General features: G+C 52.9%; 1 protein-coding gene across 5 annotated transcripts in view; it reads left to right on the top strand.

Annotated features, from left to right (window-relative positions):
- The first annotated feature begins 14065 nt into the window (after positions 1 to 14065).
- Positions 14066 to 15575, top strand: part of STRA6 (signaling receptor and transporter of retinol STRA6) — a 34496-nt gene continuing 32986 nt past the window's right edge. Inside the window, exon 1 of one of the 5 annotated variants that reach the window (XM_063652757.1) lies at positions 14066 to 14163. The gene's annotated coding sequence lies outside the window, so the exon portion shown is untranslated. Of the gene's footprint in view, positions 14164 to 14774; positions 14832 to 15575 lie in introns of those variants that run through there. The other 4 variants (XM_063652752.1, XM_063652754.1, XM_063652753.1 and 1 more) reach the window with 4 other exon arrangements.

The raw sequence follows: 15575 nt of genomic DNA, 5'->3' as shown, positions 1-15575 counted from the left end.
GCCCAGGACCCAGGCTAGGGGTGGCTGGGCTGGCCCGACAGCCCCACCCCTCACCAGGGCCAGGGTGGGCTCACTGGGTGCTGTCAGCCTTCCTGCCCTGCTGCTCCCCACCCTAATCCGCTGTCAGAGGTATATTAAAGATGGGTTTCACGCAGGGTTTTAATCTCACCTCATATATCACATATGCCATGTCCCCAAGTCCCTTTCTCACCTGGTGCTGCACTTGGGGTTGTTGTACAGAGATGGAACCAGGGAGATGCAGGAGATTCAGGGAGGTGCAGGAGATCCAGGGAGGTGTGAGTCTGCGTGTGGGAGGATGTACGCTTCCCAGGCATGCCCATTGGTGTCTCAGTGTGAATCTCTCAATGGGATGGAGGTGGGGGGTGGGGGGGGGTCCCTGCATGTTGAGGATGTTGGAGGTCTGCATATACTCATGTATGTGTGTGTGCATATGTGTCCTTGTGTGTCTCAGCATCCATGAGGGTGGATGGAGTTGGGGGTGGGTGGAGGGTGTTCGGGAGTTAGGGGCACATCCACTTTCCATGGGTGTAAGGCTAAGAAAAGGCCACCATCACTGGGCCTTCCTGCATCTTATCCCTGCTTCCTTCACTGTGAAGATAATTTGTGGAGATGAGAAGGCCACCATATTTCCCTTCCCTGGAGCCCATCAGCTGCTCACTGGGGCTGGGGCTGGTCTGGTTGGGAAGACATCAGAGGCAGGCACCCCCTTCCTCTCCATCTCCCCCCATATCACTCTCTCTCTCTCTCTCTCTCTCTCTCTCTCACACACACACACACACACACACACACACACGCCTCCAGGAGGTGTGAGTCAGCGTCAGCCCCTGGCTGGGGTGAGGAAAGGCAGAGATGAAGGAGGACAGCAGGGCCATCTGGTGTGTTCGGTTACAACAATCTGCTAATGGAGGCTCTTCCCAGACTAGCACCCAGGCTGGGCTGGCCTTCTCCACCCTGCAACCTGGAATCTGGGCCCAGACACAGTGAGACTCACAAGCTCCTAACACCCCTCCCTTGGGATACTGGCTGAGCAAGAAGGAGCAATCCTATTTTCTAGGTGCAGAAACCGAGGCCCAGACACATCCTCTTTGCCCAATACAGACATCCCAAGTCATTACTAGAACAGCAGGAATTTATTAACCACTTACTTCAGGGCAAGGCTAACTGTACACTAGCTCATTTCATCTTGCCAGCAATAAAGGGCACAGGAATTGCTCTCTCCCATTTTACAGACGTGGAAGTGGAGGCTGAGGGAATTATATAACCTGCATCAGTCAAACGCTACTAAATCAGTGCCAGAGCCCAATCAGCATCCAGGTCCTCCTGACTTCCATGCACCTGCCTCTCACCCTAAGCTGATTGAATCCCAAATCTTTCCCATCCCCTACTCTGCTGAGTTCCAGGCACAGACCCTGTTAGGACCCCAAAAGCATATATAGATGACACGGAAATCTGGAAGCACAGGGGTGGAGGGACAGGTTTGGGCAAGGACACAAATATGGGACTCCCCCAAACTGTGCAATTTGGAGTCTCATCCATGCTGCCCAGGACCTCTGGGCTCTCCTTCAGGGACCCCATGAATGGAGAGTGTTTCAGTGCACCCAGAGGAGGAATGGGAGCCAGCAGGCTGCCTGCAGGGTGATCACGATGTATTTAGCCCCTAGCCTCTCTCCCTGACAGGGTGGGAGGTTCAGGGGTGAAGTGGGGGCTGGAAGTGCCCCCCACCCCAGCCTCCCCAGGGCCAGCACCTGCCTGCCCCACCTCTCTCTCTGCCATGGTGCCGGTCTGCACCCCTCCCTGCGTGGGTGACACCATTCTCTGAGAACGCCGTGACAGTGCCTTTGTTCCCCTGAAATAAAAGAAAATCGAGCTACAAAGGGAAACCTCAGGTAGCTTTTAACGGGGCTCAGCTGCCTGGGGCAGAGTGTGTTTAAGCTGGAGGCAATTGTCAAAGAAGGAGAAGGGGGAGCTGCCTGCAGTCCCCCTCCCACCCCCTATTCAAGGGGGAGCCCCCATGATCGTGTTTACTCAAGGAAAAGGCTCTTCCAAATAGTGGCAGAGGAGAAAATCAATGTAAATTGATGGAGAAATGTAAAGCAGCTGTCTGCTGTCTGCTGTGTGTGTGTGTGTGTGTGTGTGTGTGTGTGTGTGTGTGTGTGCGCGCTGGCGGTGGGCACAGCCTCAGCAGAAGCATGCTGCCTGGACGGGGCTGACCTGCTCGGGCCTGAGGCCCAGAGGGTGGGGGCTGGGAGTCAATCTCTGGCACGTGCCTATAGAGGGGCACTGGCGGCTGGGGGAGGGGCGGCAGCAGAGTCTCTAACTCGAGTTAAGAGAGAGATTAATATATTCAATCTGCTCCAGGGTAATTGAGGGAACAATTGGAGTGCTTTTCTAAAGCCCATAAAACTGCCTCATTTGCAAGGAGGAGCTGACTGGCCTCCAGTCCTCTATGTTTGGTGAAGCGCAGGAAAGGAGGAGGAGGGGGAACCCCAGTGCCCAAGGGCTGGGACATCAGCCTGGGACGGGCTGGCAGTCCTGATCTAACCTGTTCTCACCTTCCCCACCTCCCACCACTCTGTTGGTAGCAGCCCAAGCATTGCTTTCTAGAGCCTCTCTTTCCCCACCTGTGAAATGGGCCAGTGACAATTCCCCTCACCAGGAGAGCAGGGGAGTGGCAGAAGGGGAGGCTTCAGATGATGAGGGAAACCAGCTAACCCAAGGGTCCAGCACTGAGGGGATGGGGCATGAACGAAGAGGTGCCCAGTTCCCCAGCCACACCACCCCCACTCACACCCCCGTGCCACACCTCTGAGATTAAACGGGCAGTAAAGAGTAAAGTTAATGAAATCCACATTGTGTGCCTCTCCCCGCTTGAACCATTCCAGTCTCCAGGGCAATAGAAATAGTGTAGGCAATCGCAAGCAATAAAAGGCATAATGAATTTAAAAGCAGGCCACAGGGGTTGGGGGAGTGAGGACGGAATGCTTGGGCCTTAAAGGCAAGAGGACGCCTGGAGCTGGGAGAGCGCCGGCCTGGAGCTCCAACTAGAACTGGGACCAGAGACACGCAGGCGGCGGGGGTTGGGGGAGTGGGTGGGATAGGGGTAGGGGTGGCCGAGGGGACACTAGGAAAGCCGTTCACAACAGCTCCGTGGCCGCTCTCCTTTCCCCTCCACTTCTCCTTAATGAAAGCCCCCTAGCCAGTGGGTGCCAAATTCACAATCAGAATCCACAGGCTTAGAGCCAGGTACTCGGCATTTGGTGATTGCTTTATTAGCTTTTCTTCTCCTTTTTTCCCCTCGGGGGGAAAAAAGGTGTTTTAAACGGAAGGAATTGAAAAAAAAAGAAAAGAAAAAGAAAAAGAAAAAAACAACCTTGAAAGCGTCATTTAAAAGGCTCCTGGGAAACGAAATCGTTTCTATGAAACAAAACTGCGATTGTTGGGAAGAGGTAAATGCTGGGGGAGGGAGCCCACTGCACCCCTCCTTCTCCTTCCAGAGCTCAGAGCTGTGTGGGAGGGAGTTCCCGGCCTTCTAGCGAGGGAGCCCCCAGGATGGCTCCCAGAGCTACAAACAAGGAACCCTAAAATTTGCGTTTCCAGAAATTTCATCCCTGGGAATTTCCAAAGTTTCCCTCTTGAACAGCTATGTCAGTGGGAGATTGTCAGTAGACTTTCAGGGATCTCTTGGAGAGGGCAGTGAGGCACCAGGAGCGTAGTGGCCTCTGAGAGCCCAGTTCCAGGCCCACAGCTGTTGTGGTCTCCCCCGCCCTTCACAGCCCTCCAAGAGGCATCATTTTCCCCTAAAAATGTCCAGTCGAGTCACATCTGATGGCCTTTTTGCCGTCTTTGGGTTGCACCTTGCTGCTTTCCTCACCCCGGGGTGCTCTGTCCAGCACCGAACAGGCCACCCTCATCTGGTCTGATGAACTCCCCCTTACCCCAGGAAGGAGAGGCTCTGGGAGCTGGAGTGGCATAGCTCTATGCTCTCAAACCTGCCAAGAGGCGACAGGAGGCAGCGCTGAGGGGGTGGGACGAGTCTAGTGGAGCTCTACCCAGAAAGGAAGCACCCTGAGCCTCTGGGAAGGGCTGTTGCTCTGGCTGGCAGGAACCTGGAAATAGTTAGCCCTCCAGGTGGGTAAATTCCCTCTGCAGCCCCTGCCTGCATGCTCCCAGCATCCCCATCCTTGGGTCAAGGGCTCAGGGACTGACCTCTCTCTTGGAGCCTGTGATTGTGCATGCTGGAAATATTCATGGAGGACAGTCCCTCCCACCATCACCTCCCCACCCACACAGAGGAGGAAGCTTGGGGACTGGAGAAGGGAAAGTGTTCACTGTCCCATAATTTTATTGTTCAGAGGAATTGATTGTTTTAGTTCCCGAGACTCCAGGACTAGGGAATGCTGTGACCAGCATTGGCAGGGCCATTTAAGGCTGTGTAACCCATGGGCCGTGGCTGAGAAGCAAAATGATTCTGATTCAAAGCCAGTCGTGGAAGTTTGCTGAGCCCTGACCCTGGTCTCACACTGAGCCTTGTCTTCTGCTTCCTTCTCATTCTGGATCATCTTGATCATTGCATTCCTGCTCACCCTGCTCTCCAGCCCCTGCTCCACTGCCCCCGTGACCATCATCAGTTTTGGTGAAAAAAAAAAAAAAACCAGTGCCACACACTACACAAACTGGAGAACAACTTGTGAGCCTACAACCAAGTTCTGAATTGAATAGATTCAATTGTTGAAATGCCTGATCACAGTCAGGACTGAGGATAACTTGGGAGGGATAAAATCAATGCTGGGAAGGCTTCCTGGAAGATTGACCTTGAGCCTAGACATTTGCATCTGGAGCCAGAAATCCATCTGTAGCTTTGATCTGAATATTGCTCGCTGACAGCCCGCTCTTGCTGCTGTCCTTCCAGCTGTGCCTTTGAGCCTCCAAGTAGCAGCACCAGAAAGGTGCCTGCCTTCCTTAGCCTGAACTGCTAGAGCGAGTTATCTGCAGCTGAAACAGCCCCTGTATTCTCTGAAGGACCTGTCTTCATTGTCTGCTCCCTTGTGCTTCCTGGCCCTGTCGTCAGGTTTATGATTGCTGACTCTCCCCCTACTCTCCCCCAGGGAAGCGATTTTCCTCTCCCTTGAAAGCCATTTTCTTGTCTTGGCAGAAGCAGACATCTGACACTTTAAGAGGGAGCATGGCGGGGAGATGATGGCTTTAAATAACAGAAATTAGAGCTGCCGAGTTCGACTCAGCCATCTCGCCAGTCCCCTTTCCCCTCCCTCGCACACATTCAGAACTGCAGCCTGAAGAGCATCGTCCACGTGGCTTGTGGCTCAGGTGGCCAGGGCATTCTGGGACCTGGAGAGCAGGGGATAGCTTCTCCCGAGTTCACACCTTTTGTGTGCCTAGTCCTGTGACAAACTGTAGGACACCAGGCCCTGAAGTCAGGGAGCTTGCAGTCTAAGGGAACAGAATGTCACCTAGGAATGCAGGTGACATGCATTTCATTTTACAAGCTCAGCACCCAGCACAGAGCTGGGTGTGCAGGAAGTGGTCAAAAGTACGTGTTGATTGACTGACGAATGAATTAATGGACAGAGGCCATAGTGGGCCATGTCAACAGGCTGAGTGACTGGGCAAGAGAAGCTGGTCCCTGGGTCCCTGGGTCCTTGGTCATCCCTGTAGTTATCCTGGTACATGCTGCCCTATCACTTGGCCTAAACCACAGCTCAGATCTGGTCTTTCTCCCACACAAACCCTGCACAAACCCCTCTGGTGTTCCCCACTGCCTCCTGAAATGAACATCCACCTCTGCTCTTCCTGGTGCCCTCGACTCCCTCCACTTTCTCCCATCCCCAGGCCCTCTCCCAGCCTGACAGTCCACCACCTGGGCTCCACTTCAGCACCAGACCAATGCACTGCAGGGAGAGAGGCACCGCAGATGGGCCAAGCGCCTTTGGTTGTCAACTTCTGGCTCCAACCTCAGCTCATCTTCTACTGCCAGCGGAACCTCTCCCTTCTTCTTAGCCAGTGTATCGTGGTCCCTCCTCCTGGAATACCCTCCCCAAAGCCCAGGATTGCTCTCCCTAAGTCTTACCCACCTGGCATGCAGTCGGCAGAGTTGGCATTTAACAAATGTTTGATGGATTAATGAAGGGATAAAAGGGTAAATGAAGGAATTAATGGGAAGATTCACCTCAAATAACCCCTCTTCCAAGAAGCCGTTCCTAGGCACCAAAATCTGACATGCACACTCCCTCACCAGAACTCTCCTGCCAGCCATGCCCTACAGGACCATGGATGATACCCTCACTATACCCAACTGTCTTCAAGCCAGGCGACACCCTGAGCTTAGGTGCTGTCACTTTTGGATTCTGTGCACTATTAGACACTAAGGTTTCCAGGAAATGTTGTTGACATTAAATGGTGTCAAGCATACCTTGGGCCTGTTTCTCCACCTGTCAAATGGGCTACTACTTGCTCTACCAGCTTCTATCTGTGCTGGCGTGAGGCCTACTAGACACGCTGTCTGGTCACAGAACATGGCCATAGGGGAGAAGCCTCCTATATTTCGGATAAGGACTAGACTCTCTCCTGGGTCCTGGGTTGGGGTTGAGCCCCTCCTGGTCAGGGTGGATGCTGGATGGGTTTGAGGGTGGGCACACAGAGGAGGCTTCTGTCCCCTGGTCACTCGGGGCCTCCCACAAAATCTGGTGAGAACGAGGTTGGGAACTGAAGGGTCTCAGGGGACACTAACACACAGGGCAAAAGAAACCCCACTCAGTTGGCTCCCTGTTCTGTGTGGCCTTTGCCCCATTTTCTGTCTGCCCGTTCTAACTGGGACTCCCATGTCCATCCTCAGACTGCACATTCCTCAGACTGAACGTGGCAGCCTTGGGAGCTCTGCTGCTCTGCTCAGCTCAGCTCAGGACAGGGGGTAGCCTGGCTTATCAGGGAGGCCGGGTCCTGTGCCTGGTGAGCCCAGAACCTGAACTGGGACCCGGGAAGCACCCACCTGCAGCCTGGGGAGTTGGGGCTCTGGGCATGGTGACATCAGTTCTGGCTGGCCAGCCCCGGGAGGGCTGTCTGAGATTGGAGGCTGAGGGTCCCGGTGGACGTGGAAGGCCACACTGTAGGCCAGGCTCCCACAGTGTCGGGCTGTGGGGTCCACGCTAGCCCGGAGCAGAGCCAGGTTGCCACAGTAGCGATACAGGTCCTCGTGATCCTGAGCCTTTGGGTTCATGCGGGGTTGGTCCGGCCTCGGGTAGATGGGGAAGATGGCCTCACCCACCCGCTGGGCTGCCCGTCCCGAGGGTTCGTCCAGCCTCAGTGCCTCCACATGCAGCTGAGCATCATGCTGCCCGTCATTCTTGCAGAAACCTGGATGAGGGAACACGGGGTTCAGAGATGGTCTCAGGTTTCTCTGCATCTGCCAGGGGACTAGGAGGACAGGCAGGGCCCTGGGGAAACCTGGGCTGCCCAGACTTTGAGTCAAAGCCAAGCAGTCTTGGCTAAGCTTTCCCTGGTAGGCGACTCCCTCCTAGGCCCCACCCATGGCTCCCTCCCTTTGCTGATGCCCAATCCAAGCCCACCGGGCAGGGGTGAGGAAGGGAGGGCTTAGCCTGTGGGATGATCCTAGGTCCTGCCACCACCATAGACTCCTAGACTGGGGAAGAGTTCAGCCTGCCCCTGATTTATGGCCATTTAAAGTCTGGGACTTGGTTTCCCCATTCCCTCACATCCCTCCTTCTCCAGGCAGCCTGCCAGGGTGGCCTCAGTCCAGGCATGGATTTCCTTCTCATTCCAGCTCACTTTACTTTTCTCTGCTTGGAGTTCCTTCCTCTCCACCTGCTCTGGAAGTTCCAGAAGGCAGGGCCCAGGTCCCCTCATTTCTGTCCACCCCAACATACCCACAATCTAGTGGGGCTCAGGGACAGGCACACAGGGCTGAGTATAATATTACTTGGTGTAATATCGACTGCTCAGGACTGGCCCCCAAACCCGCTGTGTGCTCAGCACTTTTACATTTACAAAGCCATCTCTCATCTCCCCTTCTATTTCCTTCTCACCTGACCTTGCGTGACAGGCACCAGTGTCCCCATGCCACACTGAAGGAGGCACGGGTCACAAAGGTCCAGAATTTGCCCAAGGTCACACCGGCAGAGTTTTGGGATGCAGTCTGGAGCTCTGACCCCGCCCTCCCAGTTCTCCTGAGGCTCTCTGGGGTCCCAGAGAGGGACTCAGGCAGGAGTTCTAGGGTCTTTCTCTCCCCCAAACCCCACCCCTACTTCATACCTTTGGGCAAAGTAAAGATAAACTTGCTCCTGGTGAGGGTGAGGCTCTGGCCAGGCTCCTGCTGCTCAATGACATCAGTGACAGCAGAGCAGGCAGGGAAGGGGTCCCCATCATTCACTTGCAACTGCACCCCAGCCCCAGAGCCCACCTGCAGGGGGTTCTCTGCTGACAGTCTCAGGGCGTATCTACCCGCCTCATTAAACCCCACGCTCAAAACTTCGAATTCCAGATCCAGCGTCTTCTCCTCGGCCTTCAGCCTCTGGCTCAGCAGGGATGCAGAGACCCAGGGTTCAGGCCCCCTGAATGCCATGGCCACTGAGAGACCAACTGCCAGGCTGAGCACTGCACCCTCTCACCCACAGCCCAGCCTGGACCCAGTCTGAAAGCCTGCAGGCTGGGTGCTCAGGGACACTCCCCACCCACCTCTGTTTGTTTGAGGAGAAACCAGGTAACAAGGCAGGAAGCTGGGTCTGACCCAGGGAAGTTTTGTTCCATCGATCCCTTCCTTTTAGCATTTGTTCCTTCAACAAATATTTCTTGAACACCTACTGTGTGCCAGACACTATTTTAGGCATTTGGAATCCAGCAGTGAACCAAACAATAACTCCAGCCCTCTGAAGCTTATCTTCTAGTGGGGGAGGTGGGTAGAGACAGACAAAAATAAACACTAAATATAGAAAATAAGTAAATTATAATGTATGCTAGAAGATGTTAAATTCTATGGAAAAAATTAGAGCAGGGTCAAGGATGAAGATTCTGGTGTGGGGAGCTCATGGATATGCGGTATCCAGAACTTCCCATTCTGGGAGAGCCTGTTCATATGCCTATTCTTTCTCAAGAGTTCTTGACTTGGGGTGTGGGGGAGTCTCAACGGAAGGGAGACAGTGTCTATTCTCAGGGAGCAAGCCCTTAGTTTATCTTCTTTTTTTTTTTTTGAGATGGAGTCTTACTTTGTCACCCAGGCTGGAGTGCAGTGGCAGGATCTTGGCTCACCGCAACCTCTGCCTCCCAGGTTCAAGCCATTCTCCTGCATCAGCCTCCCAAGTAGCTGGGACTACAGGCATGCGCCACCATGCCCAGCTAATTTTTGTATGTTTAGTGGAGGCAGGGTTTCACCATGTTGGGCAGGCTGGTCTCGAACTCCTGACCTCAAGTGATCCACCTGCCTTGGCCTCCCAAAGCGTTAGGATTACAGGCGTGAGCCACTCACCCAGCCTAGTTTACCTTCTTAATCAAGACTCACAATGTGAGGCACAGCTTCACTTTGCAGACAGCCCAGAGCCTCTTACACCAAAGAGTTATCAAGCTGGAATCCATTCTCCCTGACTCTGGGTCTTGGTGTTACCCAAAGGGAGATGGGAGATTCAGGACTTCCCTCAGTAAGAACTATCTCTACCATCACCACCACCACCATCACCATCATCACTACTGTCACCACCACCATAGTCACCACCACCATCACCACCATCACCACCATCATCACCATCACCACCACAGTCACCACCACCACATTCACCATCATCACCACCATCATCACCATCACCACCATAGTCACCACCACCATCACCACCATCATCACCATCACCACCACAGTCACCACCACCACATTCACCATCATCACCACCACCTCTATCACCACCATCACCACAGTCACCACCACCACCACATTCACCATCATCACCACCACCTCCATCACCACCATCACCACCATCACCATCATCACCACCACCATCACCACCACCATCACCATCATCACCACCACCTCTATCACCACCACCACCACAGTCACCACCACCACCACATTCACCATCATCACCACCTCCATCACCACCATCACCACCATCATCACCATCACCACCACCACCATCACCATCATCACCACCATCACCATCACCACCACCACCACAGTCACCACCACCATCACCATCATCACCACAGTCACCACCACCATCACCATCATCACCACAGTCACCACCACCATCACCATCACCACCACAGTCACCACCACCATCACCATCACTACCACAGTCACCACCACCATCACCATCACCACCACAGTCACCACCACCATCACCATCACCACCACCACCTCTATCACCACCACCACCACAGTCACCACCACCACCACATTCACCATCATCACCACCACCTCCATCACCACCATCACCACCATCACCACCACCATCACCACCACCACCATCACCATCATCACCACCACCTCCATCACCACCATCACCACCACCTCTATCACCACCATCACCACAGCCACCACCACCATCACCATCATCACCACCACCACCACTGTCATCACCATTATCACCACCACCACCATCACGATCACCACCACCACTACTGTCACCACCACCACCAGCACAGTCATCACCACCATCATCACCACCATCACCACCACCACTACTGTCATCACCACCATCACTATAACCACCATCATCAGAATCACCACCACCACCGCCAGCAGCAGCAGCATCACCAACATCACCATCATTACCCACATCACCATCATCATTACGCCCATCACCGTTACTCAATATCATCATCATCAGCCTCAATTCTTTGTTGAGCAGCCACTGGATACCAGGCACTCTACACGGCTCTGTGAGTAGATATAATTATTCCCCCTTTTACAAATGAAGAATCCAAGGCTGAGAGAATGTCAGGAAATTCATACAAGATCACATGGCTAGTGAGTAGGTGTCGAGATCTGAACCTCAGAATTCTATCTACACTTACCCCTACTAAACATGTCCTGGGGCTGGCTCAAAGATTTAAATGTATTATATTAGGGAACTAGGGAATTCTGTACCCTAAAACTGTAGTACAGTTCTGAGTCTAAAGAGAACATTTATAGACGGCATTGATTTCATTCAAAAAAAAGCTCACTTGAAGTTTCACTGACTGAAATGCATCACTTTCATAAAGTAAAAGATACCAAGTCTAAAAGTGGTATTGGCCAGGCGTGGTGGCTCACATCCGTAATCCCAGCACTTTGGGAGGCCGAGGTGGATGGATCACCTGAGGTCAGGAGTTCGAGACCAGCCTGACCAACATGGTGAAACCCTGTCTCTAGTAAGTACAAAAAGTTAGCCGGGCGTGGTGGCACATGCCTGTAATCCCAGCTACTTGGGAGGCTGAGGCAGGAGAATCACTTGAACCCGGGAGGCAGAGGTTGTAGTGAGCCAAGACTGCACCATTGCACTCCAGCCTGGGCAACAAGAGCGAAACTCCATTGCAAAAAAAAAAAAAAAAGTGGTATTGGCCAGCCCAGCTACGGGTCCCAATGTATATAGCAGGCTTCCTCTGCAATGATTAAAATTCAGTTTCTTCAGATCCCCCAGGGAGAAGCTGAGGCAAAGAGTTCTAGTCGCCTGACTTGTAAGTGAAATTCAGGAGATCCCTTCTGTTTGGGTGTCAGTGTGCCCATCTGTATGATTGGGGTAGTGGGGCAGATAAGTCATCTCTCAGCTCTGATAGTCTGAAATTCTATAATTCATGTCGGGAAAGACCACAGTATGGCCATTTTGGGGAGAGGGTAGGTGGCAGAGACTACCTGGAAACCTTTGCCTCAGCGGCTGGGCACGGCCAGCCAGTGTGGGTCTGGAGGCGGTGGTGTGCCTCTGCCAGGTCTGAGGTCTTGAAGCTTAGTGACTCAGTAATAGCAGCTCTCTTCCCTTGCATATTTGAAGTGACCCGCAGAAATGTTACAAGATAGGAGTCCAGTTGCTTCTGCCCCAGGGCCAACCTTTGTGCACGTATCCTGGCCCCATCCCCTGCAAGCAGGGCCCACGCTCAGAATCACGCTGGTTTATCCTGAGTCCCTTCAATACTTCCCTCATACCCCTCGTTCTCCCTTCTTTCCCTCCCTCCAACTTTTTTTCCTTTTTTTTTTTTTTTTTTCTTGAGACCGAGTTTTGCTCTTGTTGCCCAGGCTGGAGTGCAGTGGCGAGATCTCAGCTCACTGCAAACTGCCCCCAAGGTTCAAGCGATTCTCCTGCCTCAGCCTTCTTGAGTAGCTGGGATTACAGGCAAGCGCCACCATGCCCAGCTAACCTCCCTCCAACTTTCTACAAAATCTGAGGTGGCTCTGTTGGCCTTAGCAAGGTTTTAGGATCCTCCACCACCTAATGTCCACACCCACTCCTATTTCTTGCCTCCCCTCACCCACTATCTCTCGGGAAGGCTTACTTTTTTTTGGTGTATGTGTACGGTTACTTTTTACAAAAAATTGTAGTCAAATACACATAACATAAAATGTACCATCCTAACCACTTTGAAATGTGCAGCTCAGTGGTGTTAAATAAATTTACATTGTTGTGCAACCAATCTCCAGAACTCTTTTCATCTTGCAAAACTGAAACTCTACACCCATTAAACAACAACTACTTCTTCCACCTCCCCCCAGCTCCTGGCAACCACCATTCTACTTTCTGTCTCTGTGAATTTGAATACTCAGTGCTTCATAGAATTGGAATCTTACAGTATTTGTCTTTTCACAAGTGGCTTATTTCACTTAACATAATGTCCTGGGGAAGGTTCCCTTTTGTTCCAGGCCAGGTCTGCCCTTTCTCACCTCCCTACCCTTGCTGGTGCGATTTCCACTACCCAAACTGCCCAGTTCCACCCGACAGCAGCCCTACTCATCCTGCAGACTGGCTAAAAGCCTCCTCCCCTGTGACCCGGGTTAGTGACTCCCTCCTCCATCCCATTTTGCATTTTCCTCTCCTGTCTCAAATGATGACTTGCCCATACAAGTCATCATTCATTGCCCTGAATGTTGTTTCAGGAATCATGTTTGTGTGCCCAGGCTGGGCGAGGGATAGGTGCCTGGGAAATGGTTAAAGCATTATGGATGAATAAATGAATGAATGCATGAATGAATGAAGTGATGAAGAAATCTAACCCAGCTTCTACTTATGCAGAAAGGAATAAGAGTTCTTTTGGCTATTTCATTTGGATTCCATCTGTGACAAACAAAGACCATTTGGGCTTTTGAGTCAAATTTAGACTCGGAGACGCAACCTGGTGCCTCAGTGGGCAAGCAGGTGGTGAGGGGGGAGGGTAGCAGTGTTGGAGGGTGGGAAGCAGGACAGGAGGCAGAAACCCTGATGCTCAGGCATCTCTGGGTCTGGCCTCAGTTCTATGTAGAAATCTGGAAACGTCAGTGAATTTCAGCAAGTCAGGGCCGGATGGCACGCCCATTTTACAGATGAAGCAACTGAGCCCAGGGCCGCAGGGCAGCACCAGATCCCTCCTTCCTTCCCAGGGTTCTCTCTACTCCTGGCTGCCTCCCTGATTCAGCCTCCCACGGTTTTCAAAAAGTTTAAACTCCACGTGAGACTGTCTCTGTGGGGCAGGGCCTGGTTCCCCAGAGTGGGTCAAGAAGGGGTAGGGCATGTAGGCTGGGGTGAGGGAAGGGAGGCAGGAAGGGAGCAGCCTTGGAAGGCGAACTTCCAAGCCACCTTCCAAGGTCCCAGCGTGAAAGACCTTAATGGGGCCCTCCAGTCTTCTTTCTTCCCCCAAAGAATGGCCACTCAGAGGCCGCTGGCTTTGTTTGGAAGAGCCAGGGCCTATAATTAGCTCACCCCAGAGGGCCCCCTTCCTGCTTCCCACAATGGCTCCTTTCAACCTCTCCCACTGACACACCCCCATGGCCCCTGAGGGCTCTGAGACCCCTGTCTTCAACGATCCACCTCCAACTCCCTCCCCACCCCCACTTTACTTCCTTCCTCTAGGCAGAGCTGAATCCTGGCAAGCAGGGAGCCCGTGAGTTCTCTGGAGCGAAGGACCTGGGGCTGGGACTCATCTCCTTCCACAGGCACAGAATCCGAGGTGCAGAGAGAGCAGGTGGGTAGTGAAGGGATAGACCTCAGGTCTCCTGACTCCTGGGCCACTGCGATCATGCGATCATCACTGCTCCACCCTGGGCCTTCAGCACCCAGCCCCCTGCAGCAGCCTCCCTTCCCCTGCAGGGGAACGTCACCCCAGGCCCACCTCCCACTCCCTTCCCCTCAAGTCCACAGTGCCAGAGGCCCACAGGGTGACAGGATCACAGGCTCAGACCAGCAAAGGGAAGGATGGCAGCCAGTCTCCCTCCGTCGCACAAATGGGAAAACTGGAACCCCGAGCATGGAGGGGCCTGCAGGGGCCAGGGGAAAGCTTCCCCACCGCCCTCTGAAGGTTGGCTAGAAATCACCAACAAGAGGCAGGTGAATAGGAGGAAAGGTGTACACCTTTATTAACATGTACACAGGAACCTTCAGAACGAGGACCCAGAGATACAGGGAAAATTGTCCATTTTTATGCTGAGTTTCAAGGACATATGGACAGCTGTGTAGCGATATGATTGGACAAAAAGGGCAATGATCGAATGTGAATAGACTGAGTGGGAACACCCAGCAAGGCCTGTCTGTCTGGATTTCTTCCTGGCCCCTCCAAGCATGCATTTCTTCCTTCTGGATGTGGGTATGGGGCAGGACTTTCTGGAATGGAGGTCTGACCCACAATCAAACAAGGTAGGCCTGAGACTTTTTTTTTTTTTTTAGAGACAGGGTCTCACTCTCTCGCCCAGATTGGTGTGCAGTGGAGCGTTCTCGGCTCACTGTAACCTCCGTCTTCCAGGTTGAAGCGATTCTCCTGCCTCAGCCTCCCAAGTAGCTGGGATTACAGGTGTGCACCACTACCGCCTGGCTAATTTTTGTATTTTTAATAGAGACGGGGTTTCTTCATGTCAGCCATGCTGGTCTTGAACTCCTGACCTCAAATGATACACCCCACTCGGCCTCCCAAAGTGCTGAGATTATAGGTGTGAGCCACCATGCCCCACCTAGGCCTGAGAATTTATTTGTGGCCAGCTTTTACACAGAAATTGGGGAAAGTTAGAGTTTGTAGGCTTTATGGCTAGCTTTGGGGAAAAGGGGTTTTGATTTCTATGACCCGCCTTGAGGAGGAGGGATTCTCTTTTCTACGTCCATCCTTGGGGGACAACGGGCCTGAGACACAGGAGGGCAGGAGAAGGCTAGAAGGTCACTTTTGCTTCTGAGGCTTTCATTTTGGGGTGTTATTTTCTGAGTTCCAACAGACTGCATTTGTGGTCACTCAGCTAGTAAGTAGTAAAGACAAAATTAGAAGCCTCGTCTCTTCCTTCCACCGAGGGGCCTGGCTACTTTGAAGCTTTCTGCCATGAGTAGTAACTGTGATCCTGTCTGCCACGCCAGTGCCATCGGATGGCACACCTTTCCTCTCCTGGCCTCCTGCTC

The sequence above is a fragment of the Pongo pygmaeus genome, chromosome 16 (genome assembly GCF_028885625.2).
Source record: "Pongo pygmaeus isolate AG05252 chromosome 16, NHGRI_mPonPyg2-v2.0_pri, whole genome shotgun sequence".
Lineage (NCBI taxonomy): Eukaryota > Metazoa > Chordata > Mammalia > Primates > Hominidae > Pongo > Pongo pygmaeus.
The sequence above is the reverse complement of the archived record's forward strand: the minus strand, read 5'-3'. Positions and strand labels throughout refer to the sequence as shown.